The 24,299-nt window shown below is 32.8% G+C and overlaps 1 long non-coding RNA gene and 1 pseudogene across 2 annotated transcripts; one reads left to right on the top strand and one right to left on the bottom strand.

The window, feature by feature from the left end:
- Positions 1-13,855: 13,855 nt before the first annotated feature.
- LOC145587365 (protein NPG1-like) lies at positions 13,856-21,348 on the bottom strand (annotated as a pseudogene). The gene is made up of 6 exons (XR_014101254.1): positions 21,216-21,348; positions 20,668-20,915; positions 19,387-19,636; positions 18,048-19,239; positions 17,100-17,247; positions 13,856-14,701 (listed from the first exon to the last, which is right to left on the bottom strand). The product of XR_014101254.1 is annotated as a protein NPG1-like (transcript).
- Positions 21,349-22,888: 1,540 nt separating this feature from the next.
- On the top strand, positions 22,889-23,722 carry LOC145589365 (uncharacterized). Its single transcript, XR_014101662.1, has 2 exons — positions 22,889-23,064; positions 23,521-23,722. It is a non-coding gene; the product is annotated as an uncharacterized LOC145589365 (long non-coding RNA).
- Positions 23,723-24,299: the final 577 nt, after the last annotated feature.

The raw sequence follows: 24,299 nt of genomic DNA, 5'->3' as shown, positions 1-24,299 counted from the left end.
GCGTTAAACTTGGGGGGCGTGCGTCATCAGGAAACCTGTACCGGTGGTGGCGTATTTCGCTTCTAAGGCAGTGGATTATGTTCCATGGCGCAACTGTGAGTTTGAGATCTTCGATCAAATATTTTTCCTTTTCATCTTATCTATTTTGTCATTGGAATCAACAGGTATTTTACCAACACTAACTAAGAAAAAATACACATGATTATGTTTTTTGAAAGAACACATGATTACTTGAATAACCGGTGTTTTGACTTTTGAGAACAATAATTAGCCCTTTGGCTTTGGATCATAGATTCATAATTACGAAGTAGCCTTTTTGGTTTCGTTGGGCTTGTGGGACTACACGTTTAACACAAAACACATCATGTGGTTGTCCTAGCCTTTACCAATACAACTCATCCTTTCTTCCTATTTTCATCTTTTAATTGGGAAAGTATAACGTTAGCCATATATATATATATTTTGTTTTTAACCGAACACATTAGCCATATACTTAAGGTAGCTTTCTCATGTAAGAATGTAACCTTTCATTGACTATTTATGGTTGTTTTTTTACAAAAAATTTTATAAATGATACAGACTTAATTTGATCGTGCCCCACTATTCTTCAGATTTAATAACTAATATAATAATCTTTGTAGAGTGATTGATATTTTTAGAGAATGAGAGAAATCCAATTATAAGCCCTTTTGACTATGTATTGTAAATTCATAGCTAAACCTTTTCGTTTTGTTGGGTTTGTGGGACTACAAGAAGCATGTCATGTGGTGATTCAAGTCCAAGCCATCCTTTTATGAGAGGAGAGTCAAATAGAGAATGATGGGCCTCGGAGGAACATGTTATTACCCCTTGCGGGAAAGACGTAACAAATAGGGGTGAGCAAAAATTCCGGGTAATCAGAATTGGAATCGGAATGGTTAGGAAGTAGTGGATCCAAAATTAGAATTGGTTATAGTGGTTCCAATTCCATGTCATAAATTAAGGAATCGGTTGTAATTAGGGGTGAGCAAAAATTCCAGATACCCGAATTAGAGTTGGAATGGTTAGGACCGGTGGGTCCAAAATCGGAATTGGCCCGGTGGTTTCAATTTCGGGTAATAAATTATGGAACTGGTTGCAACCGGTTTCAATTCTAATTCTCAAATTTTGGACCCGGAACCGGTTGGGTACCTGGTTACCCAACATTAGGGGTGTTCATAAACCGGTCCGGACAGAAAAATGGACCGGACCGAATTAATCGGTCTGGTCTTCGGGTCTTCAAATTCATTTTCTCGATCTTCTGTCCGGTCCAAAACCCTATAAAAACTGGTCTTGGACTGGACTAATTTTTTTTTAATAAAAAATATGCATGAAACCTTAAATAATGGTTAAAATTATCCTTAATAAGCTTAAAAAACTTTAACTTTATAAGTTTTTTTGTACTAAACATACAAAAAAAGACGTAAAAATGACGTTAAAATATAGTTTTTCCTTTACTTTTTTCGTGTTTTCCATAACTTTATTAAAAATTTAGTATTCTTTTTTAAAAAATTCTTAAATTGGTCCAAAGCGGTCCGATCAAGGTTTTGGACCGATTCTTTCGGTTCGATCCTAGCTTAATCGGTCCAGTCTTCGGTTCTTAAAATTCTAATTTTCGGTCTTCGGTCCAATCCGGGTCAGTCTGGTCCGATCTTGGACCGATGAACAACCCTACCCAACATATATTAAACTAAATTTTTTTTTTTAAAAAATAAAAATATGTTGAAGGCATATTGTTAGTAATATAAAAAAAAATATTATTAATATTATATAATTACCTCCATTTTTTATTAGTTGACATGTATTCTTTTTTAGAAATTAAGTTTTTTTAGTTAACACATTTTCTTGTTGGGTAAGTTTTATACTTTGCATTTACTAGTTACCCCACTTGTTTTATCATTCTCTCTCACTCTCTCTCACTCTCTCTCCTCTCCTTAATATATATGTGTGTCTAAATTGAACGTGTCAACTATTTAAAAACGAAGGAAGTATAAAAATAGCTTAATTCCAATTTCAATTCCAAATTTAGGATCTGATCCCAACCAATTTTGGGTTCGATTTCTGAAATTTTAATTGGATACTCGATTTGCACACCCTTAGTAACAAACAATTTCTATTATTGAGACAAGATCAATAAATGTTAAGATTAGCAATTTTCTCATACATTTTACTCCCTCCGTCTAAAAGAATTACCCTTTTGGCCAAATTTTAGTCCTAAAATGTTCATCCCATTTTTGCATTAAATACCCTCCTATTTGCAATATTATTTGTGCAAATTTACCTTTCTAACATTCTTTTTCCATGTACTTCTATTACTTTATCTCTTTACTTTTTTGCAAACCCTATATAAATTCATCTTTTCAATGTACTTTTATTAGCTTCCCCATACATTTATACTTCTAACTTAAGTTTCTTAATGCCCATGAAAACTCCCCAAAGGGTCGTTCTTTTAGAGACGGAGAGAGTATATATTTAACAATTTTTTACTCTTTTGTTGGTAATCCCAACTAGAAAATAGTTCTTGAACTAATAAAATATTAAAATGAATTAAATTTAGGAAGATATTGACTTAATCTTATTCTTTAAAAAATATCTACTAATTTAGGGTAGCGTCTTGGCTTGTCTTATAGCCAAAGCATGACAAGACACTGCCTAGAGAGACAAGGCAACACAAGGCCAAGAAAAAGGTAAAACGGTCAAGATAAGACTAGCTAAGTCATCTTACGATCAAACACGATGACAAGAGGTGGACTAAAGCATATGAATGATTACGGGCACCATGTTGGCCTCTTAATTGGGGGGCCTTTTGGGCACCCCGAGAAGCTCCTCAATGCATAATCTTCCTAAATCCAAAAATATTATGTAGAAGCCAAATTTGAAAGTAATTATATGAAGTATATAAAATCAGACCAATTTCGGAGATTTCAGGATTTGGTGTTGAAAGCTCACAAGATCGTTGGAGACGCATCCTAGGGACATACAATGTTAATTGGAACTGTAGGCGACCATTAATTGGTCACATAAAGGCCCGTGGTGGCTTGAGTCCATGGAAGAAGATGTATACATAAATCATAAATGACTAAATTGATAGTTTGGAAGCAAAGTAGATGGCTACAACCACCTAAAAAGCCTCCTGTAGCTTTGTAGTCCTCGTTGAGTCCATGGAAAGCACCCTAACATGTTTTTCTTTCTTGATCCAAAAAAGTCAAATATTGTCTAAAATTTAAGGTTATAATCCACATTTTTGGACCAATTTTGGAGGTTTCGCGACTTGATGTTGAAAACTTTTGGGATGGTAAGAGATGCATCTCGAGGTCATATAATATTGTAATTGGAACCATAAGAGGTCTATTAATACGGGAATTCCAAGTTAATCTTCATGATTGACAAACTTTGTCAATCTAAGGGTATTTTTGGTATTTCATCTTAGTTAGTTGAGGATATGATTGTCAATTCCACCTGATGACTGGGATTAATTCCCTTGACTGAGCATCCATATGTGCATACCCATGCATTGTTGGACTTCACAGCTTACAACATGGAACTTGCAATCGTTAACTTCCGTTAGTCAAAGATGATTACCCCACAACTCTTCATTTATTGTTGCAAAATTGTTTCAAACTATATTGCCCCACAAATGGCATATTATGATTTGGGAAGAAGGAGGCATTAGTTCTTTGTATATTTACTTTCTTTATTTGTATATATCAACATGTACATTTTGCTTATAATTCGGTAAAATAGCTTTTTACTTTCTTATTTGTAAATCAACATCTTTCCAAAGTATATTTACTTTCTTTATTTGTATAAATCAACATGTAAATTCATATTGTAATTCGGTAAAATAGATTAATATTTCTATAAATCAACATGTAAATTAATATTGTAGTTAAATTTGTGAGGTGTTACATTTCTCTGATATATATATATATATATATATATATATATATATATATATATATATATATATATATATATATATATATATATATATATATATATATATATATATTATTTATAAATTTGGTATTTTCTTATTTCCTTATGTTACGGTTCAATGTAATTGTACTTATATATGACGAAACTGAAAATGAAAATTTTTTGGTTTTTGTTTTGAGTTGTTGGGCATTTGGTAAATGGTTAGGTTCAGGCTCACTGAAGACACCAATGTAGATTAAGTGTGTTGGGCATTTAGTGAAATGCCCAATGACACAAAGTGTAGGTTTTTATATAATTGACAAGGATTAAATTATGTTTTGTTTGGGAAATAATTATTGTGTGCTGGTCATTAATGTTTTGGATTCCCATGTAATTTATGCTTCCCTGCCCTCTATCTCTCTCACCCAAAATGCACACATGTACTTCCAATCATATGCTTTTTAATTTTTTCATTTATCTTAGTTCCGTCGTAAAAACCCAAACAAGCATTAAATATAAAGTAATATGATTTTTAACGACTTATATTATGAGACGGAAGAAGTACTAATTTTAAAGTACTTCTTTTTAGGTCTTGTAACAGTGTAACTTTCAACGAGAATATTACACTCAGTCCACAATATAGTATCATGTAAGTTCAATCATATACAATCATTTACTTCTTTTTAGGTTTTGTTACACATTACTTTTCAAACAAACCTTTTTGAATCAAATGAAAGTCAAACACATTCAAACAAAGCTTTTCGAATCAAATGAAAGTCAAATGCATTCAACAAAGCTAATTGAATCAAATGAAAGTCAAACACATTCAAACAAAGCTTTTTGAATCAAATGAAAGTCAAATGCATTCAACAAAGCAAGTTGAATTAAATGAAAGTCAAATGCATTAGTTGAATCAAATGAATGTCAAACACATTCAAACAAAGCTTTTTGAATCAAATGAAAATGAAATGCATTCAACAAAGCTAATTGAATAAAATCAAAGTCGAATGCATTCAACAAAGCAAATTGAATCAAATGAAAGTCAAACATATTTAAACAAAGGTTTTTTAATCAAATGAAATTCAAACAAAGATTTTTGAATCAAATGAAAGTTTAATGCATTAACTAAGCTAATTGAATCAAATCAAAGTCAAATGCATTCAACAAAGCAAATTGAATCAAATGAAAGTCAAACACATTTAAAAAAAGGTTTTTTAATCAAATGAAATTCAAACACATTCAAACAAAGCTTTTTGAATCAAATGAAAGTTTAATGCATTCAACTAAGCTAATTGAATCAAATCAAAGTCAAATATATTCAAACAAAGATTTTAGAATCAAATAAAAGTCAAATACATTCAACAAAGCTAATTGAATCAAATGAAAGTCAAACACACTCAAACAAAGCTTTTTGAATCGAATAAAATTCAAATGCATTCAAACAAAGCTTTTTGAATCAAATGAAAGTCAAATGCATTCAACAAAACTAATTGAATCAAATGAAAGTCAAACACATTCAAACAAAGCTTTGAATTGAATGAAAGTCAAATGTATTCAGCAAAGCTAGTTGAATCAAATGAATGTCAAACACTATCAAACAAAGCTAGTTGAACCAAATGAAAGTCAAACACTATCAAATATATTTTTATTTATGTATTTTTGACATGAAAAAAAATAAAAATTATTTGAAAAAAATAACATAATGTCAGTGAAAAAAAAAATTGGGGGGAGGGGTTGGGGAGGAATCGAACCCTTGACCATTGTGCTTGGTAGTGTGTTGAGAGTTGTGAAGTATGTGGACCATTATGGGACGGTGTTTTGACCATGATATAATGGCCCAAAAAAATTTATTTATACTTGCTACCAATGCACATGTATTTGGAAATGGGGACACGTACTCAAATATATTTTTAATACGTACAAGTATTTTTGCAAAAGTAATTACATATATTTTTACAACGTGCTCAAATATATTTTTATTTTTGTATTTTTAATACGAATAAAAAATTATTTGAAAAAAATAACAGTATGTCAGCGAAATAAAAATTTGGGGGGGGGGTTTGGGGAGGAATTGAACCCTTGACCATTATGCTTGGTAGTGTGTTGAGAGTTGTGAAGTATGTGGACCATTGGGATGGTGCTTCGACCGTGATATAATAGTCCAAATTTTTTTTTATATATATATAATTGTTACCAATGCACATGTATTTGGAAATGGGGACACGTACTCAAATATATTTTTAATACGTACGAGTATTTTTTCAAAAGTAATTACATATATTTCTACAACGGGCTCAAATATATTTTATTTATATATTTTTGATATGAAAAAAAATAAAAATTATTTAAAACAAATAACATAATGCTAGCGAAAAAAAAATTTGGGGGGGGGGGTTGGGAGGAATCGAACCCTTGACCATTATGCTTGGTAGTGTGTTGAGAGTTGTGAAGTATGTGGACCATTGGGACGGTGCTTCGACCATGATATAATGACCTAAAACAATTTATTTATACTTGTTACCAATGCACATGTATTTGGAAATGGGGACATGTACTCAAATATATTTTTAATACATACGAGTATTTTTCAAAAGTAATTACATATATTTTTTACAACGGGCTCAAATATATTTTTATTTTTGTATTTTTGATACGAATAAAAAAAATATTTCAAATGAAAGTCTTATGCAAAGCTAGTTGAATCGAATGAAATTCAAATGCATTCAACAAATCTAGTTGAATCAAATGAAAGTCAAATGCAAAGCTAGTTGAATCAAATGAACGTCAAACACATTTAAACAAAGCTTTTTGAATCAAATGAAAATCATATGCATTCAACAAAGCTAATTGAATTAAATGAAAGTCAAATGCGTTTAACAAAGCTTTTTGAATCGAATGAAAGTCAAATGCATTCAATAAAGCTAGTTGAATCAAATGAATGTCAAACACATTCAAACAAAGCTAACCGAATCAAATGAAAGTGAAATGCATTCAACAAATCTAATTGAATCAAATGAAAGTCAAATGCATTCAACAAAGCTAATTGAATCAAATGGAAGTCAAACACATTCAAACAAAGGTTTTTTAATCAAATGAAATTCAAACACATTCAAACAAAGCTTTTTGAATCAAATGAAAGTTTAATGCATTCAACCAAGCTAATTGAATCAAATCAAAGTCAAACATATTCAAACAAAGATTTTAGAATCAAGTAAAAGTCAAATGCATTCAACAAAGCTAATTAAATGAAATGAAAGTCAAACACATTCAAACAAAGCTTTTTGAATCGAATGAAATTCAAATGCAATTTAACAAAGCTAGTTGAATCAAATGAAAGTCAAACACATTTAAACAAAGCTTTTTTGCATTTTTTATTATTAGGGATATGAACAAAATAACTTTATTATATAACTATTTCGATAAACGGAAATGAACAAGTCTAACTATTAATTTATGCTCAGGTTTTTCTATATATTTTGGAATGGATTTTCACTCGTGTAAAAATCAATGTCATTTCTCTTTTTTTCCAATACCCTACATTGAATGTTAATTTAACAATTCTCATTATCCTCCTCAATACTCTCCATGGTAATCGAAAAGTAATATGTATGTATGAAATTTTCTATGAAACCCATTTGATTTATTTTTTATTCACAATAATTTTACTAACATGGTTATACCACATAGTATTTTTAAATTCATTCACTCAATAATTAAGATATAATTTATTTTTGCTCTATCTGTAACACTATTTAAAAATGGGTGGAGTTAATATTTTACTAAATGTTACTACATTGGTATGAAGTACCTACCATCAATAAATGCCTTACACTTGTATTTGACTTTAATGATAACTTCTTGACCAATAAATATGTTGACCCATGCAGAATTACATCTATATATACTAGGTAAGTGGTGCAAGATTTCAATACTATCAAATTATCAATCTCCTTTCCCCTTTTGTATATTATTTTAATCTTTCAATTGACCTTATTTTTCTTGTTAGTTTATTTCTCTTTTTGCAATGGCTAGACGTTGCAGAAAAAGAAGTAGAAAAATTGGTCGCAATTTTCATATTTTGCGACCGTTTCCTTGGCGGTCATAAAAAAACGGTCGCAATTTCACCGAATTCTAGTAGTGTAAGTGTGCTATATTTTGAATGGTATGGCATTGCAAGTCTGAAAGAAGGTACATCAAGCTTAAGTCGATGAATGAAGCTGTAGTAGATCGTGGAAATTAACAAAATGATGTTATTGTTGTTTTAATTTCGGAATTTTCAAAATATGTCTTGTTATGTAACATTTTATGATTTGGGTTGTTATGTTTTTAATCTTAAAAAAGTACTCTATAATTGCGTCATGTATTTTATTTTAGTTATTAATGAATGTTTTCTTTCAAAAAAAAAAAGTTATTAATGAATGTGTTTTTCATGCATTTTTGTTTAAGTTATTATGGATTTCATGTACTATTTATTTATGTACAATGATTAAGTCACTTTAACTGATCAAATATGAAGTTTTATATTTGAGAAACACGAAAAGACCTAATTCCACAATAGTTTTTTTTTTTAATTTTTTTATTTATTTTTTATATGAAGCTTTTAAAATGTGGATTCTCACAATGAATTATTAAAATCAAATTGAAATGACTTTATTAAATTACAAACTTCACATCGTATTTCATTTTGATGTTCATGACTCATGAGTTGGGACTTCATGATTAAGACTAACTTGTATATTTGCACTATTTTCTTTCAAGATTTCTTGTACAATGTATTTACTTTGTGTACAATTTATTAAGTCACATAAACTGATAAAATAAGAGTTTGAAATAGATGAAAAGACATAACACCATATTATATGTATTATATAAATATAAAAAATTTAACAATATCTCAAAATTAGGGGAAATCAAATTGAAATGACTTTAGATTGTGTTTAGATACAAGCATTTCATTTCAAATTTGGAATTTCAAGTACAGACTTTCAATTCCAATTTCTTTGTTTGGAAAAACTTGGGATTTCAAATTAATCATTTTAATATTCACTATGTTTTTGGAAAACAGTGGGAAAAAAAGTTCAATTTGGTCCTAAAAAAGAAACAAGAGAGAGAAAATTGATATAATTAATCAAATCTAAGAATTGCAACTTCAGTTACTCTAATGCATTTCAGAAGATGAAGATTAAAGCTCCGTATTTAATGGCGGCAGTTTATTACCCTAATTTCTTCCTTTTTCCTTTTATTTTTCGAATTTATTCACAAATAAATATTGTTATTGAATATCGCTCGATCGTCATTGTTTATTTATCGATTCAGTTGGGTTAGAATGCAGAGTACCCTTTCAAATCTTCAATACTGCATCAATGGTGAGAAAGCTCAAAAGCTTAACCACTATAATCGAAAATTCAGAGTACGCTTCATTGCTTCAATGACGGAGAAAGCAAAATTTAGATCGCCGTTGCAACGATGATGATGAACTGAAGGATTTTTTTTTTTTTTTTTTTTTTTTTTTTTTTTTTTTTTTTTTGGTTCTGATGAGTTGAAGAACCCCAATTACCCAGAAAAGAGAAAATCAAGTAGAGAAAAAAAACTAAAAACGTGAAGTCATGGAATTTGAAATGACTTGTTTTACCTTGTCATTTCAATATTTAAGTTATAAATAAAGGTGGAATTCGGCCCAAATCCAATTCCAAATTCATTGGATTCCCAAACAAGTGATTTGGGCCAATCCATCATTTAAGATGAAATTGCTATATCTAAACAGACCATTATTGAATTTGAAAACTTCAAATCAAACAAACTACATTTTATGAGTGATTAGGGATAACTTACATAAACAAAATAAAAATTACAAACAGTAATATTACTATTGCTATAATTAGACAATTATTCCTTGCCCTCAAGTTGACGGTCCTTATTTGAGTCTTCTCAACCAAAATTACCAATCTTTGTGATTCTCTTATGAGTTCCTCACTTTCCTTTGTAAGAGTATCGTTTTCCCTTTGAAGCATGATAATTTGTTCGTGAGCTTCGATAAGGGTTGTTGGTAAATCATCTTCCTACTTAAAAAATCGACAATCCTTAGATCTGTCCTGGAAAATAAAAACAATAATGAATCAAACGATTATTCAGAAAATAATAATTACCTTACATAATTTGAAAAATCGTAGCATGTATTACCTTCCAAAAGGGAAAACTATAGAAACGTTTACCAATATTAGGACCTCTACAAACTGTTGCGATTCTAGCGTGCACACCATGCATGCAGGCCAGATGAGTCCCGTATGAAGGGCTTGACCTTGAGGAACTCATCTTTGAATGAGTGTGTCTTTAGATGTAATAATAAATTGCAAAAATGCGAATTCTTGATATATAATGGTGGGTTCATGTGTGTATACAGTGTTATTGAACAACACTTATGATTTCCGATCTTTTACCAAAATGGTCATTTTAACAAAAGTATTTACCAAAATGGCTTTTTATGTATATTAATTCCAAAACTAGTTAGATAAATTAATTTTATAAAAAAACAACTTGTTGGTTCAGGTTTTTGGATTTTATTTTTTAATTTTATTTTTTGGATTTTGAGCTAGCTAAATTAATTCCAGAAAAAAAATACTGATGATTTTTTGGTTGACTTTAAATAATTAAAATAAAGTTTTTTTTTTTTTTACATAAAATAAATGAAATATTGTTGCAACTATTTATGTTGAAGTTCTTTTCCTAAATTAATGGGATATTATAAAGTATGGTTTAGAATTTTTCAAATAATTAAAACCCAAAAAAATTAATAAGTTAAAAAATAAAATAACTAAAGCAAATCGATTCAAAGGAAAATAAATTAACAAAGAGGGTAATTTTCTATTCAAAATAAGAATGTAGCTAGTTTTGGAAGTAAAATTCATAGATAGTCATTTTGGTAAAGATCCTTTTATTTCATTGCACATCATCTTATTACCTTACTCAACAATCCTCTAATTTCACCTAAAATGTATATAATCGTACATGGTATTGTACTATTGTGTGACTGTGACTTTGTAATAATATATAATATTGAATCAATAAGTTAAATTATATTTTATTATTTCATTGAAATACGAATGTAATTGTAAAATATTGAATGCTATTTTATTTTCAAAAGTATCCAATCAACAAAATTAATTTCAATTATGATATCTAAAGTTAATTTCAATACTAATATCAATACATGATTTTGTAAATTAATCATAAGTTAATTATATGTTTGTAAACTAATCAAAAGTTATTTTTAATACATTGTTTAATTTGCTAAAAAATTATAGGTAGTAAACTAGTGATGCATAAGAAGCTAGTATGCAATATAGAGTAGGTCATTTAAGGATACTACACCTCAAACATGCAAAACTTTGTATTGGACATGCAAGATTTCAATTCAACATGCAAGAGTAGTTTGTGTTCAACATGCAAGACTATGACCTCAATGATGACTTTGGCTCTTGACTTCAACATTAATTAGAATATGACTTCAACAAGAAGACTTGAGTAACAAATGAAGACTTGCATAGTGTACTCTCATGGTACCATGCACCCTTTGACTTTTTAAAGGATGATCTTGTCTTCTATGACAAGTTATTAGAAAATAATTAAATAATTATAAAACGTGGTTCTAAATAAATGTATATCATTAGTTTATATTGATACATGCAAAACCACTTAGGAAACGTGTACAACAAGATTATTAATCCATTTAAGGAACTGTACTTTTGCTTATTTGTTCATCGCATGATAGTAATTTTATATTTGTAATTAAATTAAATAATGTCATGCTCATCATCATATTCACTTCCATCTTCCAATGTCTCGTTTGTGTTGATGGGAGACATATATTGATCACCAAACTGGTCCTCCTCAAAGCCAAGATCAATAACAGTGTGATGATCATCCTCATATTCACTTCCATCATCCATACTATCAACCATCCTTTAAATCAACTCCTTACTACCAATTCATACACCTGCTGGAAATGTATCAAAGAATTAGACCGTCTTTAAACAAATTTGTGTTATTTAGTCTAAGCATAAAGTACATCTTCACATAGATTAATCATTCTAAAATTTTAACATGTTAGAATATTCTTGAAACCCATTCGTTACCCACTTCCCCCATTCATTAGTTCATAGACAAGTGAAGTTATTGCTTTATTAATTAGAGTTTAGAGCAACTTTGTCCGAAATAACATACGGGGAAACCTTAGAAGAATTTCAGTCCTTGATTAAAAAGATTAATCACATGTTACCTATACTATCAACAAATCAATTATATAAATGTACAACAATTTACAACTAATATTAAAATTCAACAGATATATATTAACAATCGAACATAATAGCACGGAGCTTAGTACAGTTAGGCTATTACATATACCCTTCATTTTGTGATTTGCACCATCTAATACTATCTCCTCCGAAAATTGTTTTCCAAACAGCAAATTATAAAATCAAAATTTTCACATATTAGAAACTTCATCGTTCACACTTTCTCAATTTCGTCCATTTTAATTTTTTTTTTAATAGTCGTCCATTTACTTACAATATATAAAAACGGGTAATTTTTATTTGCATGTACATTTCCCATCATCACCGAAAATTATAATATATTTTTTTTATTAGAATTATATATATTTTTGGTGTTCATTAAAATTATATATATTTAATAAATTTAAAGGATTTAATTCCTTTTGATTAAAAAAATTAATCAATTTTTAGCTATAATAACACCAAATCAATTATATATGTGTACAAATTATTAACAATTAATATTAAAATTCAACAAATTATTAAGTTAACTGGAACTTAATATCACACAAATTATTTCATCTGGGCTAGCTACATATACCCTTGATTTTGTGATTATTTTAATCTCATCTAAATACTATATTCGTCGAAATTGTTTTCCCACAATAAAATAAATATCCATTTTCTCACATATTACAAACTTCATCGATCTCAATTTCTCAACATAGTCCATTTTAATTATAATTGATTACAAAATATTTCAAATAATCATTTTGTATAGGTTTTTTTTATTCATATTACATGCAAACAAAAATACCTTTTTTTAATAATACAAATTTAAATCATGACTTACAAGATGAATTTATATGATTGTACCATTAGTTCGGACCTGAGATGTTGATTGTCCTCATCATTGTTACTTTCTCAATCGCTCACTCAAGTTTTTTGTTAATGAATCTTTGTAATCAAGAAATGTTGCTTGGTTGGGAAGAAATATGAGTCAAAGAGTTATATTTGCATGGTCAATATAATACCACCTACCAACAATAAATGCATCTAATGACAAAGCAAAAAAGCAAGTGACGGAGCCGCTAACCATTTTCATCCAAGTTGTATTCTTCAACATGTGACTAGGCTGCTGACTGGACTCCCTCAAATGCAAGAAGCTGACGTGGCTGTAAAGATTGACAAAGTTCGTTAATCATGAAGATTAACTGGGCAGCCCTCCTATTAATAGGTTTATAAAGTCTCGATCATGAGTTTAGTTCAGCTATGTGGCTGTTTTGAAATTATATTGTATGGGTTAGTGAAGAGCTACAAAAGATCTTTGTTTATATCTCCAACTTGGCATTCTAGGTCCTATTGCTTTTATAGGCCTTTTGTAAAACTAAATAAAATTTGCAGTTGGTAATCCTCTATGTTTTAATTTGAGTAGCTCCACATTCTCTCATGATGATCAAAGCTCCCAAAGTACAATTATAGTATGTCTCAAAAATACATTCTAAGATCATTCTTCAGTTGATTTTTCAAAAAAAAAAAAAAAAAAAAAAAAACCAGGCATAATGCTTCTTTCTTTTATAGGGCGTACATATATTAGGGAGCAGTAAGATCTTGACAAAATACATTGATAGGGTTTGAAATTGAAACAATTTTAAAGGGTCTGTAAAGCAAAACTTAAAATAAATTATTTTGTATATTGAATAATTGAATGGAAGTTAATAATATTTACACATGACACATCCTTAGCAGTTAGATACATAAGTAAGAACTAGCCATCTTATGACTTATCACCTCCTTCAGTCTATCTTTGTTACAGACAACACTTCTGTGTTCTTCAACAACCACTCATCTTCTCCGACCAGGCCGGTGTTGCCGAGAGAAAGAATTCCTAAGCTTTTCTTTTCACAAACTATTGAAATGCATACATCATACAAAGTCTTCTATCATAGCAGTACTCTGTCAAAATTTCAGCCATTTGGACGTGCAGTACCAAGGATATGCATGTTTGTGCATATCCACCAATGACTGATGACTCTCACGAACCCCTCAAACCAATAGAAAAAATGAAAAGAAACGGAAAATTTGAACATGAATAGGAAAGAATACCACCTATATTTTCTTTTGGAGAGGAAAATTGTATTCAGCAGAGTGCAGACGACAGCTGAGTAAGATCTAAAGAACAGAAGTATAGCTTTCGATAGGATCAGATTCTTCAAGCATTGAAGCTGCTTGAAAACACTCTGCAGCATCAGCATTTCGTCCATCATCTCTATGTACCAATCCAAGGTAATACCAAGCTTTACGACTTGTAGGTTCAAGTCTCAATGCATCTGACAACAAGTTTCTTGCTACAGGCAATGCTTGAGGTCCCATTTTTGACAGCAATGCACCGAGCAGTACCTTGCAGGGCACGTAATTTGGGTCCAACAAAATAGCATTGGTATAAGCAGCCAAAGCTTCTTTAACTAGCCCACGCCCTTCATACATGACACCTATAAAAATAGAAAAGAAAAAAAAATCATGAAAAACCCTCAGAAAAACACAATTCTTACCCCAGAAGTCAATCAAACAGAAGTTTCTGAAACCTTCAGTTTTATTTAAAAATCAATCTGGAATTATGCAACCAATTACTGAAATACTGCGTGATACAGGTCCTTTCGATTGTCTATATTGGTAGAATTTCTGGCCATCTAAGTACAGTACATATCTCAAGTCATAGCTAAATGCACTACAGTACTCCCATGATTTTCAGAAATCTCCTTTTAAATGGTCTAATCTACTCTAGATAGTCCTTGTTGTTTGAAGCATTTTTTGAATTCCTTCAAACATTAATTAAACCATTTTTCTCTGTTTACAGTGAAAACCCAAACCCACTTGAAGTGATAGATTTGACTTGCATGTGAAAATGGTGATAGATTTACTATACCAGAAAATGCTTTCAGCAAAGTGGTTGTTTTTAAATATTTTTTTTAAAAAAAAATTTATTTTAGAGAAGAGGGGGGGGGGGGGGGGGGGGGGGGGGGTGGGGGAGGGGGTGGGAGTTTAAAATTCTAATTCAGGAAAATTGCAATATCAAATAACAAATGCAGCAGTACGTCAGATATTATAAGTGAGCTTGCCAAGAGGAATGCAGGTTATATTTTTCACCTAAACATAAACTTCAAAATGCTTGAAAAAATTCAAAATCCATATTCTTTTTTAATGAAGAATGATGGGTTTCACATCCGTAATTCTATGTTCCTTTTTCATTTAGTTCAATATCAAGGTTTAATAGCCTGCTACCTTGTACACAACTAGGCACAATAACATTGCTGCATAACTATTTATTGTTTTGGCAGTCCAATAAGCAATGTCATAAACTACAAGAATTTTTTAACCATTAATTTGACAAAAAGACCGGATCGAAATGGCACTAGTAACCCTTTCTGGTTCAGTCATGACTTAAGAAACATTATCCATGACAAGCAGATTAACATTATGTTTGGATGACAATAGTGAAGGGAAGAGAGGGGGGGGGGGGGGGGGGGGGAGAGAAGACAAAAAAGGGAAGAGAAAGGGAGGTGAGGGGAGGGCGTGACCTTCCATTTTCCTTCCGGTTCTCTCCAACAATGGAGGGATTTGGATTATGAAAATGTGAAGTCAATGTACCCCCTCCATTTCCTTTCCTTTCCCTCCCCCCCCCCCCCCCCCCCCCCCCCCCCCCCCTCCCTCCTCTTTAAATATTCCTATTCAACATAGTGTAAATCGCAAAAAAAAAAAAAAAAAAACATTTATCCGTTATAAAAAGCCGTGATGGACAAGGACAACTTTCAGGCCGTTTATCTATGTGTGACACAAAAAACCAATGCTCCCTCAAAGTCCTTGTCTTATGGTACAAAATAAATTTAGGGTTTTTCCCAATTAAAGTCCTTAACTCCCTATATTATTTCATTTTCTATTTGTATCCTCCCTTTTACTGATTATAAATTGTACCCCTTAATTAGAAAGTAATACACAATGTCTCAGTTGTTAACGGGATGCTTAAAAGTTCAATTAAGATGCATTTAAAGTACTTTTAAGCTTATGTATAAAGGTAATGTAATACGTTGAGTTATGTATTTTGATACTAAGATCTTAATTAAAGTTATATTGCAGTTTCCGACTTTTTAACTTAATTAACGCAAGTCATCAAGATTCGTTAATAATTATCAGAAATCCTTATAACTCATCCTAGCAACACTTGTCTACGTAAAGTTAATTGCAGGGATGTCACATATAACTATCTTTAAGTTAGGGATACAACGCTTTTTGAAAGGTGCTGATACAATGTAGAAAATGAAAATATTCATGAAAATTACTTAGAAAAATCTAGGAAATAAATGTTGATCCAGACTGTTGACAAGAAACTGAGAAACAAAATCAGGAATGAAAATGGCATTCGTACCTTCGGTCTGGGGGACTAACACATCATTACTGAGTTAATATTCTGAAGGGTACCAGACTACCTAAGTTAAGTGATATCAATTGTTAAGTACCAATACTTTTAAAATGAATCAATTTGAATGATGGCTTAACAGCATTCTCAAGCCTCACAATTAAAATAAGATAATTGCTCAAACAAGAATAAAACAGCCCCAAACAGTAAAGCCATCCAATGTTCTGGTAACAGTCAGCAAAATTCCCATTAAACATAATGTCAAGATCACTCGTAAAAGTCACTCCACAACCCATAAATTTCACTCTACTTGTAATGTTAGGTCTATTTTACGTAATACTTGTCCCAAACAGATTTAGGTGAGAATAAATTAACACATATATAATCTCACTCTAGAATCAGTTAAACATTTTTTCAAAAAATAAGTTAGTTCATTTCAATCATCATCCAATCAGAGAAAACAGATCACAACTTGCCTTCTGTGTGTAATGTTTCAGCAGAATATTGCCTCAGAGACTGAGCTTTCTCCAAGCAGGCCTCGACATCCTTCCAGTGAGAAAGGCTTGAGTATAAATTTGCAAGACCAAGCCAAACTTCAAACTCATTGACTTTATCATCACCAGCCTATAAAAATGTAAGAGGATCACTTTGCAGTGCTATATAAATAAATTTATATTTTGAGAGAAAGAAATACACCAACTCTTAATCCCTAAAAAACATTATACATAAAAGGAATATTAGAATTTCTATCTTAAATATGGAATTGTGTTTCAGCAAGTAGGCATTCTAACTAGATATAAGGTTATTTATGCTACCTCTGTTTCTGAAAGAGTTCAGAGTTGTGAAACTCCTGGGTCAAATCCAGTACAATTTCCTTCTTCTTCTTCTCCTTTTTTTTTTTTTTTTTCCCCATCGTTCTTATTTCACTAGAGTTCAAATACCTTAAATTTAACATTAGTAATAACATATGTAAGAAGTTCATCCAGTAAAGCTTTAGAACTTTGTAGATAATTTTATACAATGCTAAATTACAATCTTCGAAAAGTAACCCACTTGAAAATTCGTTTTCCCTGGGAGGCGGTGACATCATGTCATGAGACCATTTTGGATCAAAATAAAAGGTAACCCCATATCAGAACAATTTTGAGCCTTCCTAAACTTCAAAGCCTATCAATGCATAATGCATAATGCATGCATTATGAAGTCATAACAAGAATTGTGAGAAAAGATAAGGCAGAAAGAGCAATGAGTATTCAATTCTGACTAATGGATACTCTGTATAAGTTAAAATTTTAAGGAAAACTATAGATTTCCAAAATCATCTTTAACATGCAGCAAGGCTAAATTGATAAAATGATATTTTTTCAGATAACATTAGTAGACAATCAGGTATTATGAATAAAATGTCAGGGAATTATCCTAACCTGATAATTGGCTTTGATAGGACCAAAAGATTTCCTTTGGGCTTGAACAAGTGCCAGCAGGTAACGATAAGTTTCTATTGCATCCATTGGTAACGACTGAAAGATCTTGAGCTTTGCTTTCATTCTAAGAAGTGGTCCTTGCTCCCATTTTGCAGTCTCGTCTAAAGCGGCATCAATAACCACTTGAGCTTCGGAATATCTCTTTTGAGAAGAAAGGATCAAAGCAAGCAACCGCCAACCTTTCAACACATAAACTGCTTTGCATATCTCAATGCAGCATTAACATTGCGATACTCTGCATATTGAATTGCCAACTCTAAAAGAAGATCTGGGTTGCTGGAATCAAAACTACGGGCCTCCTCCAATGATTTTAAAGCTTCGCACTGCAAACTAGACCTTTCATAGTCAGATGAGGATACTTTAGCTTGCCTCCCCAAACAATGTCCTAGCATGCGTAAAGCTACACCTTTAAAATGCTCTTGATCATCTGATGCACTAGTAATTGCTCTCTGTGCAAATCCCACACCCTCAGCAGCCAGAAACGGGTCCTCACTGCAAATCTTAGCTGCTAATAACAAAGCCATAAGGTCATCTGGTCTCTCATTATCATGTAAAGATTTCCTTAATAAATTTAAGGCTTCTTTATTTTCCCCTGCTCCACTGTGACAAAGAGCCAAGGCAACCCAGCGGTCAATACGATTAAAAGTTCCAGGCATTACCTCTTCAAGTTGCCTTGCCAAGACAGAATTTTGACTGCAAAGAGATAATGCAAACGTAAGGTGCTCCATGACTGATGGATCCCATTTGGTCTTGCCAAGGGCACATTTCCGTATTAGGATCATCAATAGTAAAATTGCCTCCTCTAAATTGTTCCTAGGAATATAAGATCCATCAATCTGTACTGACAAACTGGGTGCTGCAGCATCTACACCACTATACAGCAGAAATACTGCAAATTTTTTCTGAATCCTTGCACAGCAGTCATTATCAAGGTTCCACTGACTAAGGAGGGCACGCCTATATGCAGCAATGGCTTCATCATGAGATCCAGCTTGTTTCCAGAGTTCAGGAAGAAGTTCCACAGCTTGACTAACTGTCTCTTGCAACCGTCCATCCACTTGCAAATCAGGTATACCGTGCTGGAATATCTTTTCCACTGTATCCAGAACGCTCTTGCATTCACCAGCAGCCTCTGTAAAACGGTCAACAACAAAATTTTGTTGATTGTATTCTTTACAGAGCAAAAGAAAAATTGTAGAAGGAATCAAAAGAAATGAAATGCCAGATGGAGTAAAATGAGATAATGAGTGAATGTAATCTTGTCAACAATGGTCCATACCAGTTAACCTCCCAAGCTTCTGAAGGGATTTGGCCTTCAGATATATGGCTTCAAGAACTAGGCCAGCAGCATGTTGTGGGACATTATGCACAGATTCAGTGCGAGGGCGACCCTTTTTAGATGGCTTATCACTAAGTGATGGCTGAAACCGCTGAATCGCAGACTGAAGATCAATACCTTCAAATACACGAAGCGCACTTTCTACATTACCTCTCTGGTACTCCAACCTTCCCAAAAGGGCCCTGGCTTCCTGTAAAGAAGTCATTCAATCAGTAACGAGCCATAACATGCACATTTGTGTACATGGCAGGGAAGCTAATTTGATGCTAACTTACATCACTGTATTAAGAGCTCAAATATTGGCAATAAATAGTTATATCACAAAGAAACTGCAACAGAGACATTTTATAAGAAAGGAATATCAAAGGTACAATCATCCTAGGCCAATAAGAATATACTAGTCCTTAATAAGTGGAGCAGACCAGCTAAATGAAGATAAGAACTTCAATCAACAAGAGTTGAAAACATTCCCTGAAACACAAACTGATGCCAAAAAACATTGGCAACCAGTACTTCATTATTTTATAATTAAATAAAATAGCTCAATGGGCTTACCAATTCAACAACCATTATATTGGAAACACAAGAGTTTTTCAATATAAATTAAATCAGCCTAAACAAGATTCTAATTTCCCTCATTGGACAAAATGAAATCCGTCTCTCTAAGAAAGAGGAACGGAGCAGAGAGTTCAGTAATTCAAGTCCTTTATCCTATGGGAGAGCCACTTATGTCAGAATAAGAGATTTAACTGGATGCACAAACTGAAGTATACACCTGTGGAAGCTTTACACACACACACACACACACACACACATAAATTGACACTCGATTTCTGTTTACAAATAAGCAAGCACACTAATTCTGATTAAAAAGGCTCTCAATTGCATGTTACTAAACCTACAAGATCTCACATTCATGTTACAAAGGTGGAATATAATTGCACCCTAAAATCAGGGATGGAAAAGTTGATACACAAAGGACCTACCAAAGGGAGGCAATAATTGAACTTCACAAACACAAATCGATACTCGAATGCAATTTATGCTGATAACATGATCTCCAAATCAATATGATCAAACAATTCCTCCAAGCAAATCAACATCCACCTTCATTATACCAAGAATGCAGGTATACATGCCATGTAAAAAACACTTAACTTAATAAATCTTTAAGTGTACAAAATCATATATATATATATGATTAAAAGGAAGGAAATGTACTTCAAAATTGAGAGATAAACCCTCACGTAACGACGATTCGGCTTCTTGAATGTTACCCTCATCAAGCTTAGCTTCAAGCTCCGCCGTTTTCATGGAATTCCCATTTGCACGGAATTCTCTTTCCCACGTTTCTTCTTCATGATCGCTCGAAACTGCCGATTGGCTGCCTGGCATATGTATTTCTTCCAATTCCCTGCCCTAAAAACCACCCAATTTTCTTCTTCTTTCTTCCTCCAATTCAATTCAATCTAAATCAAAATTCCAACCCACAAAAATTAAAACATCATACATAACAATATCTCTAAAATTAACATCATTTCAATGCAATGTTGATCAAAATTCAGATCATCAATATAGAACAAAGCTAAGGTAGAAATTCAACTAATCAATGATAACAATGGCACTGTTTTGATTAACAGTTGAATTCTCATTTTTATCAATTACATATGATCAATTGAAAAATGTAGCAAAATTAAAATCAGAAAATTCGGCAAAATCACAAAAAATAAAAATTGATGAAAATCAAAGAATGTGATTAATTTACTTACTAAAATTCGATTCCGCCAAAATAATAGTGTAAAATGTGATTGTTTCAGAGAAATTGGTGAAATTTTCTCTCTCCTGGAAATGGGAAGAAAGTGGGGGTACCGTTGAAGGTGGCGAGATGGGAGAAATTGGGTTTGTAATTCTGTCTAATAATAACAACATGCACTTCATTACAATCATCTTTATTTTATTATTAATTTTAATTAATAATTAATTAAGTTGGATTAATTAATTTCTGAAAAAATAATTAATTAATTGGGTTGGATTCTGTATCTCTGTAAGACTGTAATTAAGAAAGTCCGTGCCTTTCATTTTATCAAGGCTATATATTGGTACTAAAAAGTGGTGGACCCCACTTTAAATATCTCTTGGGATGGAGCCCAATACTTTATTATGATCACTACTAAAGTACTACTAAATCTGATCACTACTAAAGTACTACTAAATCTCGACTTATGTTAAGGAGTGGTTAAGTTATTATGGAACAGATGGAGTAATCAACAATTAGACTATACCGAACAAGTTTTTCACTGCAACAAGTGAAGTCAGTGAGCCTTGCAACAGCAAGCGAAGATTGGAAGATGAAAATCTAGACCGGAAAGATGGTTTCACCTTCTTTTTTTTTAGGGGAAACCTTAGAAGGAATATTATTTCATGTCAACCTCCACTAAATCTAAGAGACCTTGCGAGAAAGAGTTAAAACATACAAGTTACGAACAATTACGCGTGTCCCACCTCGCAACAAGATGGGCAAGCGTACTAACTTTATGTATAATAACTTTAATTTGGGGAATTGAATCAATTGGTTAAAGATCAAAGCTAGCAAAGGCAAAGTCGTCTCCTCTATTACAGTAACTAAACTAAATCCTTAGTCCAATTAGGGATTGTTTGGTTGGGGTTAATCATCAAAGGGAATGGGAATCAACCGCCCTCATTCCCTTTGTTGTTGTTGTTTGTTAGGCCATTTTTCCCATTCCCTTTACCCTCTTCATTCCCCCAAATCCCTCTAAGTTCATTCCCCACCCACCCCCTAGACTTTTCCATTCCCATTCCTTGGCCACTATCTCACCACCATACCACCACCCTCTTACTACACTCACCACCGAAAAATCAGCCACCGCACCGCTACTCTACCCCCAACGGTTTGCCGCACCGCCGCCGGCTATTCGTTGCACCTCCACTGCCTTCCCCTCCCTCGTAAAACTTCACCCAGCCCCCCCCCCCCCCGCAAAACCCTAAAAACTCCCCTCCCTCCTCGTAAAACCGCCAGACGACCCTCCCACCACCCTCGAAACTCTAGGCGCTAGGGTTACGAGGGTGGTGAGAGGGTCGTTTGGCGGTTTAACGGGGAGGGAGCGGAGTTTTAGGGTTTTTCTTGCCTAAGGGAGGTTTTTCGAGGGAGGGATGAGCCGTGGTGGGGCCAGCGAGGGGTAGGGATGGCAGTGGATCTGGACCCGACCCGGATCCGTGGATCCAGATCCGTTTTTCACGGATCTGAGTCCTCAAATTTTGGACCCGACGGATCCGGGTCGGATCCGGGTCCTGCTTGAAAAAACGGATCTGGGTCCGGGTCTAACTTCCAGACCCGGACCCGGATCCGTGGATCCGTTTTAAAATTTTAATTTTTTTAAAAATAATAAAAATTTTAATACAAAACTCACAAGTCTCACAACTTTCGGCCCATATCAATTCAGAAACAAAAATCAAAACTATTTACAAACCCTAACTTTCTCTCTCTAGTTTCCATTATCCACTACCACTACTCAGCCTACTCTATAATGTCCACCGACCACCGGACTCCCAGTCATATCGCCGGCAAACAAAACGGCATCAAAGACCTCGTCCAGATCTGTAAGTCGTACAACCCGTACTCCCTTCTCTTTTAGTTTTTTTTTTTTTTTGTTTACTTTTTATGAACAAATAAATTAAGGTAGTAGTTCATATTATCTTTGATGTTTCTGTTCAAGTTTGCATGCACTTGATTTGATGGGTTTAGTTTTAGCAATTTTGTGGGTTTATTTGATTTCGTGGGTTTATTTCGTGGATTTGGTGGGTGCATTTGATTTGATGGGTATTTTTGGTGGGTTTGCTGCAAATTCGTGGGATTATTTTTACTTGTTATTTGTACATGTTTTTGCTACCATCTTGTTTGTTTAATTGTATATTTGTATGTATTTATGCTTGCAATATGTGTAATTTATGTAATATTTGTGTATTTGTTTGATTTATTTGTAAGGTCCAACTGTGAGTTTAGTTTTTGCCAATTATTAATTCTTTTCTTTCTTTTGTTTTGTTTCTTTGTTTTAGGATGTTGATGATATTATTAGTGATGAAGATTAGTCCTTTCGGAATATGGATATTGGATGCTCAAATCGGATACATCATTGTTATTTTTTTTGTTTGTTTGGTCATTTGTAACATCGTACTTTTTTTTATGTTAGGATTTTTTTTTTCAAAGACTATATGTGTGTTACACTGTATTTTTAGTTGTATAACTCTAATTTATGCATTGAACTTGGTTGAAATGCGTTTTTATTACATTTGTTTGAAAACATTAGGCAAAACGTGCAAGACCCGTTTCGGACCCGGATTTGGACCCGGATCCGTTGGATCCGTCGGATCTGGATCTGGGTCCTCATTTTATGGACCCGACGGATCCGGGGCGGATCTGGATCCAAGGTTGAAAAACGGATCTGGATCCGGGTCCATCCAGACCCGGTCCAGATCCGACCCATTGCCATCCCTAGCGAGGGGTGGGGGAGGGCTGGCGAAGGGCGACGATCGGTTTCTTGGCTGGAAAAGGTGGAATTAATGAAATATGTGGTGGTTGTGGTGGTGGGATTGTTTCTCTTTGTTTTTAAAACAAACAACAAAGCAAAAATAAGGTATTTTCATTTCATTCTCTTTGTTCATTCCATTCCAATTATCCCGTGGGAACCAAACGGCCCCTTAGTCTTTTGGCATGTTCAAACAAATGGGCTAAAATTTAGATTAGGAAATGAAAATTTCAAAAGTGATGAAAACATACATCATAACAATTGCTGATTGATTAAAACTAATTCATAGTGAATACTACTTTAATTGCA

Source organism: Chenopodium album, chromosome 17, assembly GCF_948465745.1.
Source record: "Chenopodium album chromosome 17, dcCheAlbu1.1, whole genome shotgun sequence".
NCBI classification, from domain to species: Eukaryota; Viridiplantae; Streptophyta; class Magnoliopsida; order Caryophyllales; family Amaranthaceae; genus Chenopodium; species Chenopodium album.
This window is presented reverse-complemented; position numbering and strand designations above follow the sequence as displayed.